Source organism: Lissotriton helveticus, chromosome 9 (genome assembly GCF_964261635.1).
Source record: "Lissotriton helveticus chromosome 9, aLisHel1.1, whole genome shotgun sequence".
NCBI lineage: Eukaryota > Metazoa > Chordata > Amphibia > Caudata > Salamandridae > Lissotriton > Lissotriton helveticus.
Window position 1 is genome coordinate 1,164,953,445 of NC_136070.1, and position 17,675 is coordinate 1,164,971,119.

The window sequence follows — 17,675 nt, forward strand, 5'->3', positions numbered from 1 at the left end:
GCGTGTAGCGCTACTATGCGAACTACGCCCAGGGTTAGATGGGGGATTTGATGTGGGGATCATAGGGGTGGAGGGGAACAAGGGGTCAGGTCATTTAGGTATAGTGAGGTTTTAGTTTTGTAAGGCAGTTGCCAGTGTTAATAAATTGTGATATGCACCTGTTTCAATAAAGCGGCCTTGTACACACACAAAAATTGGTCTCAGTTTGGCTTGCCCCCCTCGCTCCCAAGTTGTTTTGGGCACAACAGCCTCCTGCGGTGGTGGCTGGAGGCTGGTCTGTCGTGCTGCTGTTTGCCCTTTGGTCTCGAACTGCCGATCTGTGAACACAATGTGTGGGGAGAAAAGTTGCTCGGCTGGGGGATAGCTGATGTGGGGTAGTTAGCTGCTGGTCCCCCAATGCCTACGATGGTGAAAAACTGGGAGAGCCTCCACGACACCCGGGTCCCAGCGTGGTTCTTAGCAGGAGCTAACAGCCCTCGTTGCTCCCCCTGGGGTTTTGTTGGAACAAGAGAGCTGATCCTAACAGCAAGAGCCAGAGGCAGGCTGAGGTATCTCTAGTGAAGTGCATGATTCCAAAGAAGCACCGCGCTGGGTTCCTTTGTAATTAAAGGGAAGCTCTGGGCATGGCAAGTGGGTGTACTTGTCAGGTCTATATGGCAGGTTAAAACTGCACACACAGACACTGCTGTGCCAGGTCTAAGACATGGTTGACGGGCTACTCATGTGGGTGGCACAATCAGTGCTGCAGGTCCACTAGTTGCATTTGAATTACAGGCCCTTGGCACATATGGTGCACTGTACTAGGGACTTACTAGTAAATCAAATATGCCAATCATGGAGAAACAAAATACCATTACGTTTTAGACAGGGAGCCGTTGCACTTTAGCACTCATCAGCAGTAGTAAAGTGCCCAGAGTCCTAAACTAGCAAAAACTAAATGCAGCTCACAGTCAAAAACAGGAGGTCAGAGGCAAAAAGACAGAGGAAACCACGCCAAAAGATGTCTGGTCTAAAAGTGCCCCTCTTCCCCCCAACTGAAAGTGGGGAGAGCTACCAAACATCTTGGGTGTTCTTTTCACTAAGGTGAAAGAATCTGGAAAGACCATCAGCATTAGTGTGTTCTGTTCCAAGGCAATATTTCTTCTTAAAGTCCAATTACTGTAGGGAAGTGGACCACCTCAACAGTTTAGAAATATCACCTCTTATCTGCATTAATCATCTGATGGGCTGGTAATCTGTCTGAACCCGAAGTGAATACCAAACAAGTAGGGTCTTCACTTTTTCAGCGCCAAGACCGCAGCAAAACCTTCCCTTTCTATTGCGCTCCACCTCTGTTCCCTTGAAAGTAACCTCCTAATAATGAAGGCTACAGGTTGATCTAGACGCTCTTCATTTAGCTGTGAAAGCCCAGCTCCACACCATGCTCAGAGGCATCAGTCTGCACCACAACTTTATTGGAACCAGTAACACGGGTGTCATGCATATGGCCTCCTTCAGGGTGTCAAAAATGGTCTGGCATGCCTCTGCCAGATCACCTGACGGGGCTGCTTCTTGGAATTCAGCTCTGTCAAGGGGGCAACAATGGTGCCATACCCCATGATGAATCTTCTGTAGTACCCAGTGAATTCTAAAAAGCCTCTCACCTCAGTCTAGGTCTCGGGGTGCCCAAGCAGTATGGTGTCAATCTTTGCCTGTAGGGGCTGCACCTTGCTGCTCTGTACCAGGTGTCCCAAGTACATAACAGATCCCTCCACTATCTGGCACTTACTGGCCTTGATAGTGAGGCCTGTGCTCTGCAGGGCTTTCAACACCTCCTGATGGTGGTACAAATGGTCCTCCCAACTGGATGTGAAGACTGCAATGTTGTCAAGGTATGCGGCACTGACGTTCTCCAACCCAGCAAGGACCTTGTTGACCAACCTTTGTAAAGTGGCAGGGCTGTTCTGCAACCCAAAATGGAACTGGCAGTGCCCTTTTGGTGTTGAGAACGCTGACCTCTCATGCCCCTCAGCCAAGTCAATCTGCCAGTACCCAGACATTAGATCAACTGGGCTGAGGAACTTGGCAGCTCTAAGCCTATCAATGAGATCATCAGCTTGTGAATGGGGTACACATCAGTCTTGGTGACGGCATTGAGTCCATGGTACTCAACACAAAATAGCAGTTCATGTGTGACACCGGGTGAGGCAGCCTTGGGGGACTAAAACCTCTGGGCTAGACCAAGGACTGTTGGAGGGCTCAATCACCCCTGACTCCAGCATCTTAGAGACCTCCTCCTTGATGCTGTTTCTCACTCTATCAGACAACCTGTAAGACTTGTGCTTAACAGATAAGTTGTCCCCAGTGTCAATGTCGTGGGTGCACCATTGGGTGACTCAAGAGATGAGTGAGAACAGAGAAACACATTGTCCCAGCAACTGGCGACAGTCTCTCTGCTGTTCTAGGGTCAGAGTAGGGGAGAGGATCACACCCTCTACTGACCCATCCTGTTCTTTGGAGGCTAGGAGGTCGGGGAGAGGTTCACTCTCCACTTCCATTCCATCATTTGTGACAAAGAGCATGGCCTCTTAAATTGTGGCTTGAGGCAGTTAACGTGTAGGGCCCTCAAGGAGTTGCTAGGAGTCCGCATGTCCACCAGGTAGGTGACATTACTCTTGTGCTCCTTCAACTCAAATGGTCAGACCAGCAGTCTTGCAGAGCACGAGGCTGCTCTACCAGGGCCATTACCCAAACTTTCTGACCAGGCTGAAACTCAACCAGAGTGGTATTCTGGTCATACCAGCGTTTCATGTCCTCCTGGCTAGTTTGCAGATTCTCTGGGTGAGTTTCCAGAAGCAGACTGTTGGGTTCCAGAAGGCCAGCATGTAACTGAATACACCCAACCCTCCCTGTGTGATGACTGTCTGGAAAGTATGCACAAAACCTAGCTGTCACTCTGCCTTAGACATGGATTGGAGTCAGGCTGCAATACACAGAGTCATAAGCACATAGGAATGCTCACTTTCTGAACGTGGCATTTCTACAATAGTAATGAAAAATCCACCAATGCCAATAAGCAGGATTTTACACCACTATTCCAAACATACCAAACATGGCAATGCTAATCCTTTCTGATCAGAAATTACCTGTTACAAACATATAAGGGAATTCCCACTGCTAACCTATGAGAGGAGCAGCACTCACAGAAGTGAAAACGAAATAGGATGTTTGTCACTACCAGGACATGCCACACAATAAAGGCACATGTCTTACCTTTTATCTACACAACACCCTGCCCATAGAGCTACCTAGGGCCTATTTTTGGGGTGATCTATATATGTAATAAAAGGGGAGTTTCAGGCTGGCAAGTAGCTTTAAATTTTAAATGCCAAGTCAATTTTGCAGTATACTGTGCAAGCAGGCCTTGCGGTGGCGGAGGCCTGATACAGGTTAAAAGGCTATTCCTGTGGGCGGCGCAAACAGCGTTGCCGGCCTACTAGGAGCATTTAATTTACAAGCCCTGTGTGTATGGGATACCCCTGTACAAGGGACTTACAGATAAATTAAATATTGTAAAGTGCCCAGAGTCCTAAAGCCAACAAAAACATGTCAGAAAAAATACCGGAGAAAGGCACAACGTTTAAGAATAACTCTGCAAAAACGGCAAAGTCCAACAGGAGGTCATAGGTAAAAAGACAGGGGAAACCACACCACAAGATGCCAAGTCTAACAGCTGATCTTCTAGACTTGTGCACAATTGTGTTCAGAATATAATCATAAATTATTTGGTTGACAGGTGCGTCTTGTTTTGTGCCTCAGACTCTTTTTGTAAATCGCTTGTTGTGTGCACACATGTTCACATGTAACTAACCCAGTGCCCCTTAACTTAGCTGTGTTGCAGTGGCCTCATCTTAAAAAACAGGCAATCGTGATAAACATGCACAGTCCAATTACCATGCAAGTATCGTGAGTGGAACTCAGGTAGTGAAACTCATCCAACATAAAGGAACAAAAACCTGGTGATCAAAAAGCGAATAAATCCTGGTGTATTAAATGGGATGAACCCATTTGCAACAATGTGTATACAACAGCGGTCTCTGTGGTTTAACATGGCAGTTACCATTCACAAGATTGAAAAGGAGGAGGGTTTGGTAATGTTAGCAGCCCCTTTTAGGACAATAGAGCTGGATAATTTTGTTTATTCTCCTTTTGGCATGTTGCCCCAAAAAGAGCACTGTGAATTTTGCCTCATTCACAACCTTTCCAACACAAGCAGGAACCCTATTAATGAGGCCATAGACCAGGCCCTTTGCTCTGTAAATTATGCTTCTCTGGACTAGGCTGTTTCCATGCTGCAGTCTAGAGACACTGTTGGCAATGGCTGACTCGTATTGAACTGCTTGTAGGTTATTGCCAGTTTACCCAGATGTTTTCCACCTTTAGGGTTTCCAGTTTGAGTTTTTTTTTACTTTGACAAGTGCATGCTGATGTCATCTACTGCACCCTGTTCTTATTTTGAGAAATGCAGCACATTGTTGGAATGGATTTTCAAATAGGAGACGGATTTGCCATAGGTCTTTCAGTACTTTGATCCCTTTTTGTTCCTGGGTTCTCAGGCCATTGCAGGGAGTCCTTGGTGACTTTTGCAAGATTCCTTAACCAGTTTGGGGTGCCACTGGTGCGAGAAAAGACTTGTGACCACCCTTTGACCCTGACATTTTTAGGGATTGACTTGAATTCTGTGGCAGGAGTTTGTGGGCTTCCTCAGGAAAAAGTGGTTGCTTCCAAGGACTCCATTCAAGAGTGTTTGGATGCAAGGAAGATAGTGCAGCATCAACTTCAGGTTGAAGTAGGGTAGTTGAATGTTGAACTGTGCATCATATCTGTGGGCCAACTTTTAACAGATCTATTGCGCAAGAAATGTCTAGTCTTAAGTTAAAAAATCAGTGGACCAGGTTGTCAGTGAAGCTAAAACAGGATTTGGAAATCTGGATATGTGACTTTACTTCCTTATTTCCAATTCTTGTAGCCCTGAAGTTGTGTCTGCTCCTTTCCATGATCAGTCGCAATATTTTGGTCCGATAACTTGACTGTGGTAAAGTCAATAATCTGACATTTAAGGTGAAGCAGGTATCAGGATGTCAAGTCGCAGGATTTCTGACACTTCAACCTGGAGGCAACAGAGATACCACACCATTGTGCAATCAATTATGCAGGTATAGTACCCGGGCGTACCAGACCTCATGTCAACAAGTATAGCGACTAGGCCCAAAAAAGCTTTCAGGGGCATTTAGCGCTACTTGAATTTTCTTTGAACAGACAAGAGGAAGATTTGTTTCTGAAAGATCCTTTGTTGTTTCTCTTCCTTTACTAAAGCAGGAGGGCAGATTGGCTGCTCCTGCAAAGATCGGTGCTGTCCTTTTTTGGCTAAACTGACAGCAGCCCAGGATTGTGCAAATTGCTTTTAAGAAGCAGGGTGGTAAGGAGTTGGCAAAGGGGTTTAGACCTTGATACAAGGTGATGTTGTGATCATGGCTAGCTTGGGGAGTCATTATAATATCCCGCTTCTCTTCAAGGCTGTCTTATTTTTGGGCTTTTACAAGGCTTTCAGGGTGAGCTAGCAGGTTGCTAAGTCAAAATCTGACACTCATAGGGGTTTGCTGTTTGAAGTGATTAGTTGGCCAGGGTGGGGCTCTAGTAGTTTCTTTGCCTTTCTTTAAGGTTGATCTAAAAGAGCAGGGGCACCAAATAATTTTCAATGGAGTACCAAGGAATCATTGTTGCCTGGTGGTTAGGCCACTGGGAGTGCTAAAAGGCACAGTTCTTCCATGCTGACTAACATAAAGTCCCTAATGCCCAACTATGAGCCAGATGTATGAAGAATACATTTTGCGAGTCTATAATAGGTAATTTTACCGAATAGCTATTATAGACTTGCAAAATGAAATGTATGTAGGTTTTCGCAAAAATTGTGCGATTCCTACATATTCCTTAATAGCGATTCGTAATTTACGAATCGCTGTTAAGGAATGCCTTCCCATTCATTCATATGGGCCTAGAGGCAAAGTGTAGTACCAAATAGGTACTCGCAAATTGCGAATGCAATTTCATGGGTGCAAGGGGGCCAAAAGGCCACCCTGATGCACCCCTGAAATAAGCATGTGTGCACATGTGGCGCACATACATGCCCAACTAGAAGTTCATGGTAATTTGCGATTCCTTAATGCTAATTCGCAATTTGCGATAGCTATCAGAATTGCAGTTAGGGAATCGCAAATTGGGATTCCCTAACTGCATTTGCAATTCAGGTAATCGCAAATAATTGCAATTACCCATATTGCGAATCTCAAATGTTTGATACATTGCACAACGCATTTTTGCTATTGCAAACGGGTCAATTCTGCAAATCGGACTGTTTGCGATCGCAAAGAGCGTTGCTACAGCTGGCTCTATGGGCCATATGTATCATACTTCCGTTTTGCGAATTCCAAATAGCGAATTTTAAGGAATCGCTTTTTGGAATTCGCAAAACGGTATGTATGTACAAAATCGCTATATAATAGCGACTCCTTACCATTCCTAATTTGCGATTAGCTAATTGCTAATCGCAATTTACCCATTCATTTCTATGGGCCAGGAGGCCCACAGGAATGAAGGGGCAATTTGCGATTAGCAATTTGCTAATCGCAAATTAGGAATTTTTCCAAGGGTGCAGGGGTGTCTCAAGAACACCCTGCTGCACCCCTGAAAAAGACATTTGGGGGCATTTGGCACACATACATGCCCTGAGGGCATGTATGGGCGTCATATGGCACCTTTTGTTTTTTGGAAAAAAGCTTTTTGAAAAGAATTCGCAAATTACCACCAACTAGAAGTTGGTGGTAATTTGCGAATCCTTAATGGCATTTTTTGAATATTTTTTGTTTGATACATTGCATTTAAGGAATCGCAAAATTTGCGATTCCTTAAGTGCAATCGCAAAATAAGGAATAGCAAATTTTGCTATTCCTTATTTTGCATCAAACATGTTTGATACATACCATTTGTCTAATTAGCATTCGCAAAGGCCGAAATTCGCAGAATTTCGGCCTTTGCGAATGCTAATTAGCTTGATACATATGGCCCTATATCTTGAGCATGCTGAAACTCAGTGTTCTCTATTTTCTCATAATCATTGACATGTAAGCCTTTGATGCAGATGTTGTCTGTCCTTAACTTTCCAAGAACCTGTGAAAGTGTCAAGCCATTTAGACAATAACTTCGATAGGACACCTGATGTGCAGTCAATTACCTCAATGAGAAACCTGATGTGACATCAGTCTGGAACAAGTACCTTGTTATCTCTTTCTCAAGGTCAAATATTAATAACAACATAAACAGTGAAGTCTGAATTAACACATTTTATTCTTGTTGGTTTATACAATGCGTCTAAGACTAGCTTATTGATGCATGCAGCTTATGTCAGACATTCTTAAAGTTATGTCAGAAATTCAAATCTCAGATAAGATATAGTGTGAAATGCCTGCCAATTGACCATTTGTCAGGAGAGGTGCATCGCCCCAGGTTATCGCGCAAGGTACTGCCAGAAGATCATGACAGGATCTATCAGACTGCAGTGAAGCCGCTGCATTCTGTTCGGTACTGGAAGCTGATGTTGAGCAAAGTCTTGGAGGAGAGAAGCTGCTGATGTGTGTTTTCCTTTTTAGGGAACACTTGCTGCTCCCGACTGCTGATAACTGCAGCATCTTGCTGTAAGTCCAGCGCTTTGATTCTCCCTAAGAACCTCTAGATGCATGTAGTAATACTCCATGCTGTCATAGTATAGTACATAGAAGTAGGTTTTAGGGTGTTAGGTTGCTAGAAGAATTTTTAACTATGGTAGAAATGTTTATTCTATTCTCATTGTTACAACATGCATTAGTGCTGTTTTACTAATGTTTTGTGTGGTTATTTTCGATGTGCTAAGCAACAGGATGACACTGTTAAAATACACACTTTTAACAGGAAGTGTATTATCACTGTGTCCCTGGAACCCTGTTTAGGGACTGTTTTTAACCTAAAAAGACAGACACCATTTCAACTACGTATTGAATGTGGTTGTGTGAGGCTACAACCACCTGCTTGTTCTCATTCAATTACTGGTGCATTGAACTAAGTTCACGTGTGACACCCGCAGGAGTGAAGGCAAACCCTGTATAGCCAAGCCAGAGTCTTAGTTTACACACTGTATAGGCTTCAGTTTTCAAAGGTACAGAAGCAGATCTTAAGGGCAGTGTGGATTGAACCCATGCTCACGTTTTGCTCACGCTCATTTCTTAGCGGCACAGCTACTTCAGCTGCAGGGTCTGGTTTTGATGCACAGATAGTTCAAAGGATTGGAAAATGAAAAACGGATTATTTTAAACGATATCGTTCACCTTAATTTGGTTGAACCATTGGCAGCTGTGTATTCTTGTGTTCTTCCCTTCCCAAGCCTCCCCTTTTTTTATGCATCTATCTTCTATGCCTCTGCGTAAGTCATGGTACTGGGGCATTCCTATTTGAGAAGGGTGTGCAAATGTACCGAGGTGGTGACTTCACTGAGCGAGGCTTCAGACTATGTGCGTGATGTGGGTAGGGAGACTTCCCCATCAATAGTTTGAGAATGGTCATCAAGAACGTTGAGTACCATGGTCGGAGATATCTGTTGAAACTATTATTCACTGAAATGTCATAGGTTTCTCCATCTCCATGTGTGCTATGTTGCGCCCTGTGCCCTGCCATCTCCATGTGTGCTATGTTGCGCCCTGTGCCTCCCACCATCCCCCATGTGCGCCCCGATACCGTGTGCACCCAGTGCCTCCCGCAACCCTATCCAACCCGTGTGCGCCCAGTGCCTCCCACCAACCCCTGTGTGCGCCATGTAGCCTGCCGTCCCCCGTGTGCGCCCCGGCCTGCCGTCCACCATGTGCGCCGTGCCTACCGCCAACCCTGTGTGAACTTTCACATCCCTGCACGCCATGCGTCCCGCCACCTCCCTGCGCCATATATCGTGATCACCCTTTGAAAACTGTAAATAAACGTGTTGTGTTCCCTGTTGCTTCCCGCAGGTGGAGAGAACATCAAAGGCATCAACCAGCAGTCCGGGGCCCACATGGAGCTGCAGCACAACACCGACCCCAGCCTCCGGGTGTTCACCATCCGCGGCGTACCTCAGCAGATCGAGCTGGCCAGACACCTCATCGATGAGAAAGTTGACTATTGGCCTCTGCTGGCGGAGTGGGGATAGTACCACAGTAAGGGGGTTGGAAGCCGAGCCTGGGTCTGATGGTTTCTTTCTGGCTTGTAGCCATCTTCTGTTACTCATGCTGGTTTCTTGTCTCACTCAGGGTACGAGCCTCGAACCTGCAGGCTTCGCCCAGAGTCCTTTCAGCCAAGGTGGTGCTACGCCTCATCAAAAGTAAATTCCTTTATCTTGCACAGGACATCTCGGTCCAAGCTAGTGGCAGGAAGCCCCGTGAGTTGGCGCTTCATGCATAGCTGTATTGATAGACGTGGCTAGATTCTTGTGCCTGCTGAACCCGCAATCTTGAATCGGCCCTTTATAGACATCATTGCTGGCACAACTGCAGGAAAATCCTCGCTTGTTCGGTGTCTGCACCAGTTAGTGCTTAATTTGAGCCGGAGGTTGCTGGTAGGGCCTATTTCCTCTCTCCAGCACGAGATAAATTTGATCTAGTGTAAGAAAAAAACACACTTGACAAATCAGGAAGAGAGAAAGCAGGGATGAAAAAGAACCTGCAAGAGTGTGATGGAGAGGCAGGGAGTTGTCTGGGGATGGAGAGTCACGAGGTAGAACCAAGAGCACAGCCTTTGGTGTTTGGCAATCCCATTTTGAGTATGCCGGCCGTGGCTTCTGTACAAAACTTTGGGCCGCATTACTGACATTTAGAGAGCGCCCTCTCTCCACGCGCTCCCCGGGCCCCCTCCTCACTTTCCTCTCCCACTATCGCAGCATGATTAATCTCTGTCCTTCCCTCCCCTGCTCTCCCACTGTCCCTCCTCACCCATTATCCCGTCACGGGCTAACTGGCACCCTTCGCCCGTCTCATGCTTTTAATGTAGCTCCCGCTCCCCTCTCCTAATCTCTTGTAACACGTTGTGAGAGCGGCCTCTCTCCCTGCTATCCTCTGCCTTGACTCCCCCTCACCCTCTGCGACGGTTCTCTCTCCTTTCATCTCCTCTTCCTCACTTCTTTCAACTCCTCCCACACTTTGACACCATGCGCGCTCTCTGCTCTTCCCCTCTTCTTTCTCTCTCCCTCTCTTTACTTCCACCACACTTTGACAGCACACCGTCACTTTCTGCTCGTCCCCTGTCCTTCCTGTTTCTCTCTGTTTGTCTCTCCTCGCCCTGTCACAATCTGAGAGTGCGCTATCTCATCCTAATCTTTTATCTCTCCTCTCTCTTTTCACCCCAAGTTCACTGTGGGACCCGGGCGTCCTCCCAACCCCCTTTCTTGCATTTTCCCTTGCAGGTCCCCTGCACTCTCGTCACACTGTTGTCAACAAACCCCCATCAGAGTGCGACTGGACTCGTTCCTTTCCTGCTGTCTCCCGACCTCCCATCCGCGACACTCTCGTCACTCCCTGGAATAACCTCTCCCCTTCACTCTCTCCCTACTCTCGTACCCCGTACCAATTTAGCCAGCCGCCCCTCTACTCCCTGCTCTTGCCCTAGCCTACCCCTTCCCAGGATTTCACCCCTCCCCGCAAACCTTGCCCGCTCTGCCAGAAGGACGACTGACAGGCGGGAACATTGGCAGGCGAGTGAGGGAAACGAGGCGTCGTCACCACATGACGGCCAGGGACACAGAATCTCAGAGGCTAAGAGACGCCGCATGTTTACACAGAGACACCCAGCACCTAGGTCGGTCTGCTACTTGGGAGAGAGAGCTATGAAAAACATAGGACGCTGTGCTGCCTCAAGGCGCTGTGTGGTAGGAGAAGAGAAGGTGGTGAGTCACAAATGGATCAGAGAAGCGGAGTTGTTTCCCTGCCACCTCGCTGTGCTTGCTCTCCTGTGTGTGTATGTGGCTCTGTGTGTGGCTCTGTGTGTGTATGTGGCTCTGGGTGTGTGTGTGGCTCTGGGTGTGTGTGTGGCTCTGGGTGTGTGTGTGGCTCTGGGTGTGTGTCTGGCTCTGGGTGTGTGTGTGGCTATGGGTGTGTGTGTGGCTCTGTGTGTGTGTGTGGCTCTGTGTGTGTGTGGCTCTGTGTGTGTGTGTGTGGCTCTGTGTGTGTGTGGCTCTGTGTGGTTGGCTCTGGATGTGTGTGTGTGGGTGGCTTTGTGTGTGTGACTGTGTGGGTGTAAATGCAATCGGTCATGTATTTGCGAGTGATTAAGCTATTGGCATTGTAAATGACAATGCCATTTATTTAACGATTAATCTATTGGCAATGTAAATGACAATGCCATTTATTTATGATTTTAAAAAAAAAGTCATGAGCAATGCCAATGGCTCTACCTTTAATAATGCCTAGACCATTGCATTGTAAATGCTTGTTGAGACATTGTGTCACATAGTTCCAAAGCAGATGTGGCTTCTAATTTTCTCAGTCCAATCCCTTGACAAATCCGTGAAGCACCTTAACAGAAAGCTGCTCACGCTTCTGAAGTCACTTTGTCTTAGCACTCCACATGGTTACATCAGTGGGGAAAGGTTTTTCCTTCCAGATGGGCTGCATCTTTTCACTGCAGGTAATGCCACTGTGAACACACTGTTTGCTTTTTCCTATTTATTCATTTTGCAGTTAAGTGGGATGGCAGATGGTAGCTGAACTATGCTACCCCATGATGGGGTGAGTTCATGGTTGACAGGGCACTTTTGGTCACCATGGTATCTCGTGAGTAATAAGGCAATGCCAGTTTCATGTGAACCTCAGAGGGGGTGTTTGGAAAATTTCAAAACCTTTTACTGGTGATTGTGTGTTTCAGGTATGTGGCATTTACCAGCCTTTCCATCCTCGTGGTTCCTCAAATGTTAGTGGCCCTTTGGCGTGTTGGAGGAGAATATAGTCTGCACCAGGGGCCAAAGTTATGTCCTGCTTGCCCAGCCCATCTTTCAGGTGGGTGCTACGGGTACCCCAGGGTGATACAATATGTCGGCTCCTTTTCACAAAATATAACACTGCTGTCGAAACCCATGCTTACAGAAAGTCTGTACATTGTCGTCGACTGCTACAACACACAAAACAAACGGAGAGCAAATGCAAGTTAACACGCTGTGTTTCATCAGTAGCCAAGGCATACTGGTCGTCAGAGCAGGTCTTTACAAGGCTGCACAGAGAACAATCCCAAACCGCTGCTGTCTGCGTGCTTCTCAGACACATCAGGTGCTGCCGTTTCAGGCGAGAAGATGAAAATAAATCATACGCACGCGCCTCGTTAACACCGTTTCAGCAAACAGAGGCCCCGGGGGTGCAGTTCAATCCACGCTGCCGTGTGTTGGAATGAGTTGAGTGAGGGCACATGATAACTTTTTAATATTAAACCATGTTCTTAGAATATCTTTTGAGAAAAACATTCAAAGAGATACAATTTGCTTTTGAACTAATTCATTAAATGGCCGGGAGCACAGAGATGCAACGCAAATAGGATGCCAAGCTTCTTTTTTTGTTTTTTTACCTAACATTACATATTTTAAGGTTTCAAGTTTTTAATTTTATTTGACTATTTTTACTAGGGGGTTCAACGTCTCGTAGGCTTCACTTCAAATAGAAATAAAAACTGTAGACAGGCAAGAACGTTGCCTGTTTTTTCAAGTTTGTTTTTGCATCAGTATTGCAGCCCTATAAACGCATATGCTGCCATTTAACATAAATATATTTTTTGCTCCTTCAATCGGGGTACTCAAACTAGGAGATCATTATTTGTATGGATGTTTTTCTACTTTGATCATAACAATCTCTTCGAAATAGCTCCTAACTCCAGAGTTTAGTTAGTGATATAAGTCACAGGAATTCCTTCAACCTATTTTAACGATTTTAATTGATCGACCTCGGTTCAGCCCCACCGGGATGGGGGTTATTTGAACTTGAACACTCACCTACTACACGGAGAACTTTGCTGAGGCTGCTCAGGCCCCTTTGCATGAACCTGGAGAGTTATCTGAACCTTCCCCAGAGATGTTCACTGTAGCTGGACTCTCATGCAGCTGCAGCTTGTGACCTTTAAAGGTGGTGGTCTGACTTCATCCCAGAGGCTTCAGTAGGAGTTCTCTCATACTCACTTGCACTCAGTCTTACCGTCTCACACATTCTCACTCAGTCTCAATCACTGACAATCACTTTCTCCCATTCGCTCTTGCACGTTTACCCACTCTGACTCACTTAGTCTCACTGACTTAGGCAGTCTCACTCATTTTTATTCTGGACCACGCAGTCTCACTCACTCCTACTCATTCCTGCTCATTCGGATTCAGTCAGTATCACTCTGACTAACTTAGAATTGCTCAGTGACACTCGTTCTCACTTACTTATACTCATGTAGGAAGGACAACGGCAAGTTCAAGACCAGATCAACTACAGAAAACTTCAAACAGACCCAGCCAGAGAATTTGCCCCCAGGAACCATCATCCCCTTGGGCATATTGCTCTAAAAAAAGGAGGTGTTACACAAGGCCCCCTTCCTGAGCCTTAACAGGCCCCGGCGACCCCAACCCTCTGTGGCCGATGGCTACAAAAAAAGGGAGAGTGGCCACGCAATCCCACTCTCTGGGCCATAAAAAGGTCTGGGGAGCCCATCCCCCAAGGCCGATTGCTCTAAAAAAAAGGAGAGGGAGCTGCGTGGCTCCCATCCTAAGCATTAAAAGTCACCACTGACGACATCCCCGGGGGTGAAAAATGAACTTTAAAGGGAGGTGGTCATGTGGCCCCCACTTCCTGAGCCTTAAAAGACCTCTGGGACCCCATCTCCTGGGGAAGGCTCAATTATTCTGTCCCAGGGAGCCCGCACCAGTGCGGGTAGGGAAAAATATGTTTGCTTCTGCCTGGCGGGAGCATTTCTAAATCTCCCTCCAGGCAGGGGCAAACATACCTTCTGTTAGACCTGTAATCATTAGGATGGCGTTCCCCCAAACCTTTTGCTTGCTTACCTCTTGTTTTTACTGAGTTGTTTTGCTGGCCATAAGACTCTGAGCACTTTACCACTGCTGACCAGTGCTAAAGTGCATGTGCTTCTCCCCTAAACATGGGAACCTTGATGTAAACACAATTGGCATATATAGGTTCCTTATTAGTCCTTGTAAAGTGGTATATTATATACACAGGGCCTGTAACCTCAATGCTACTAGTGGGCCTGCTGCACTAACTGTGCCACTCACACAAGTAGCCTTTCACACCTGTCTTAGGCCTGCCATTGCAGGGCCTGTGTGTGCAGTTTACTGCTACTTTGACTTGGCTTTTAAAACATCTACCAAGCCTTAAACTCTCATTTTATTTCATATGTCATCCCTAAGGTAGGCCCTGGGTAGCCCATAGGGCAGGGTGCTGTGTAAGTAAAACATCGGAATATGTACTGTTAAGTTTTGCATCTCCTGGTAGTGACAAACAACCACATTTGTTGTTCACTACTGTGAGGCCTACTCCTCTCATAGGTTAACACTGGGAATTCTTTAATACCCTTTTAGGTTTTAATTCCTGATTGGAAAGGAGTAGCTACATCATGTTTTATATTTTCGGAATGGTAGTGATAAATCCTCTTTACTGGTGTAGGTGGATTTAATATTACTATTTTAGAATCACTACTTTTAGAAAGTGGAATTTACTCTGCTCTTACTGCTCTGTGTGCCTGCATCCTCTATACAATACATGTCTGGGGTGGATGCCAGCTACACTTTCTGAATTTCCTCTTCACAGCCACAAACACAGGAATGTTTATGTGTGTCTGAGTACTCATCTGGATTCTGGTGGCTCTACCTGAGCAGGAAGGGAGGGGGGCTGACACTTACACCTGAATAGGTAGTGTCCTGTTTCCCATACAAAGGGCTGATTACCCCTACAGATAGTCTGGAGCCAGTGCTTGGAAGAAAGGACCCATGTGCTTTTCAAAGACCCTTCTTTGAAGTCACCCCCACTTCAAAGGCACAACTGGGTATAAGTACTGGATCCCTGACACAACCAAGAGAGTACACTACTGGACCTGTGAAGAACCCCATCAGGAAGATGGACTGCTGTGCTTCTAAAAAGACTGCCACTCTGCTGGATTGCTGTTTTGGAAGAACTGCTTTTCTGCTCTCATGTGCTGCCTGTTGCCAGCTGCTTGCTGCCCTGCTGAGAAAAAGGACTGGACCCATCTCACTTGAACCCAGATTGCCTACGAGGGATTACTGGCTTGCCCCCAGTTCTGAAGTCTCATTCAATGGCATCTGGACTCTGCCATCTGTGAGTCCCTGCCCTGACAAGTGGTGCCAACCCAGCCCTTGGAAGTGAGACTTTCTATGTTGCAACTCTAAACATTATTTTTTAAATAACAAAGCGAGAGAGTAAGGGATTTTACACTTTATCAATGTGAGTTTGAGAACTCCTGGTCCCCAGAATTACTTACAAAAACAATAAAGGAGTATCCACTCAAAAATAGAGAGAACGTAAAAATGTGTTCCTCTGGATAGGGGCTAGGGTGCTCAGTTCAGCACCATGTGCCTCAGCCTGTTTTTGGATAATACATATCCTTTTAGAAGACCCCTCACTCACCAACCTAGTTGGTGACATGCTTCATCATTGGGGTCCCACCCCATAGGCCGAGTGCCTATAGGGTGTGCTGCGACACCTGATTACAGTGGAGCTGGTTCGTTTTTTCTTTTATATGTACAAGACGATCAAACAAGTGGTTTAAAAAGGGCCAACACTACTCACTGCAAGTAATTTATTCTTGAGTGCTTGAACCCTTAATTAAAAACGTGTTGCACCTATGCCTAATTAGGTAGGCTTCGGTGATATAATTAGTGTTTGATAAAAATAGCTAAGTGTGCTATGTGAAGTGTGGTAAATAATAAAATTTAAAAGGGTCTACATGTTTCAACCATCATATCATTAATTGGTTTTCGTCAGGACCATGTGACTGAACTGGGTGGTCCACACACGCTAAGGTGCGTCCTGCCCTAGTCCAGATTAGAGTGCACAAATTGTGGACTCGTGTAAAATAAGTGCTTATTCTTTTGTTCAAAGAAAAAACGCTTCTTTGCGGTATTGCCGCTTCATGGGCACCTGCACTTCCAAGACGGCAAGAGTCCGTCTCTTGCTGCTTCTGTTCATCAGGCGGTAAAACCTACTTGGTTCCGGCTGGTGGTGCCCCGAGGAGTGGCACCACCAGCCGGAACCAAGTAGGTTTTACCGCCTGATGAACAGAAGCAGCAAGAGACGGACTCTTGCCGTCTTGGAAGTGCAGGTGCCCATGAAGCGGCAATACCGCAAAGAAGCGTTTTTTCTTTGAACAAAAGAATAAGCACTTATTTTACACGAGTCCACAATTTGTGCACTCTAATCTGGACTAGGGCAGGACGCACCTTAGCGTGTGTGGACCACCCAGTTCAGTCACATGGTCCTGACGAAAACCAATTAATGATATGATGGTTGAAACATGTAGACCCTTTTAAATTTTATTATTTACCACACTTCACATAGCACACTTAGCTATTTTTATCAAACACTAATTATATCACCGAAGCCTACCTAATTAGGCATAGGTGCAACACGTTTTTAATTAAGGGTTCAAGCACTCAAGAATAAATTACTTGCAGTGAGTAGTGTTGGCCCTTTTTAAACCACTTGTTTGATCGTCTTGTACATATAAAAGAAAAAAACGAACCAGCTCCACTGTAATCAGGTGTCGCAGCACACCCTATAGGCACTCGGCCTATGGGGTGGGACCCCAATGATGAAGCATGTCACCAACTAGGTTGGTGAGTGAGGGGTCTTCTAAAAGGATATGTATTATCCAAAAACAGGCTGAGGCACATGGTGCTGAACTGAGCACCCTAGCCCCTATCCAGAGGAACACATTTTTACGTTCTCTCTATTTTTGAGTGGATGCAACTCTAAACATGACACACTGCCACTGTTGCACTGATTGGAACCGACCCAGTGCACCCAACAACAACGCCTTGCCCGCTCCTGTGCTGCTGGACAATGAAGTCTCCTTGAGTGCACAGCTCAGAGACGCTCGGCCATGATGCTGAAGCTTTACCCAGGTGCTCAGCTCAATGACGAGCCCTCACCTACAAATCCTTCAGATCAACGACGACGCTTCGCCTCCCTGCTCCTCGCATCTCATCCTTGACGTCGACAGCGGTAGATCAAGTGGACTGTTTCCATCTGGCCAAGGATGGTCCCTGTATCAGATCTGCGCTCCATTGCAGTCGGTCTGAGCTTTAGATTTACCCCAGTCTAGCGCGATCAAATATCCCTAGTTGGCACTTTATGACTCTAAGCACTATATTTCGATTACATCTTTAAACATTCATAACTCCAGTTCTACTAATTCGATTTTTCCTGTATAATATTATCTATTTTCCTAATCCTGTGTGGAGTTTTTTTGTGGTGTTTTCTTTGTGTTAATTTGTGTGTGAGTGTTGCACAAATACTTTACACACAGCCTCTTTTTTCCCTGAAGCCAAAAGTAGCTTGGGGAGGGGGCAGCCCAACCTCTCTCCCTCGTCGGGG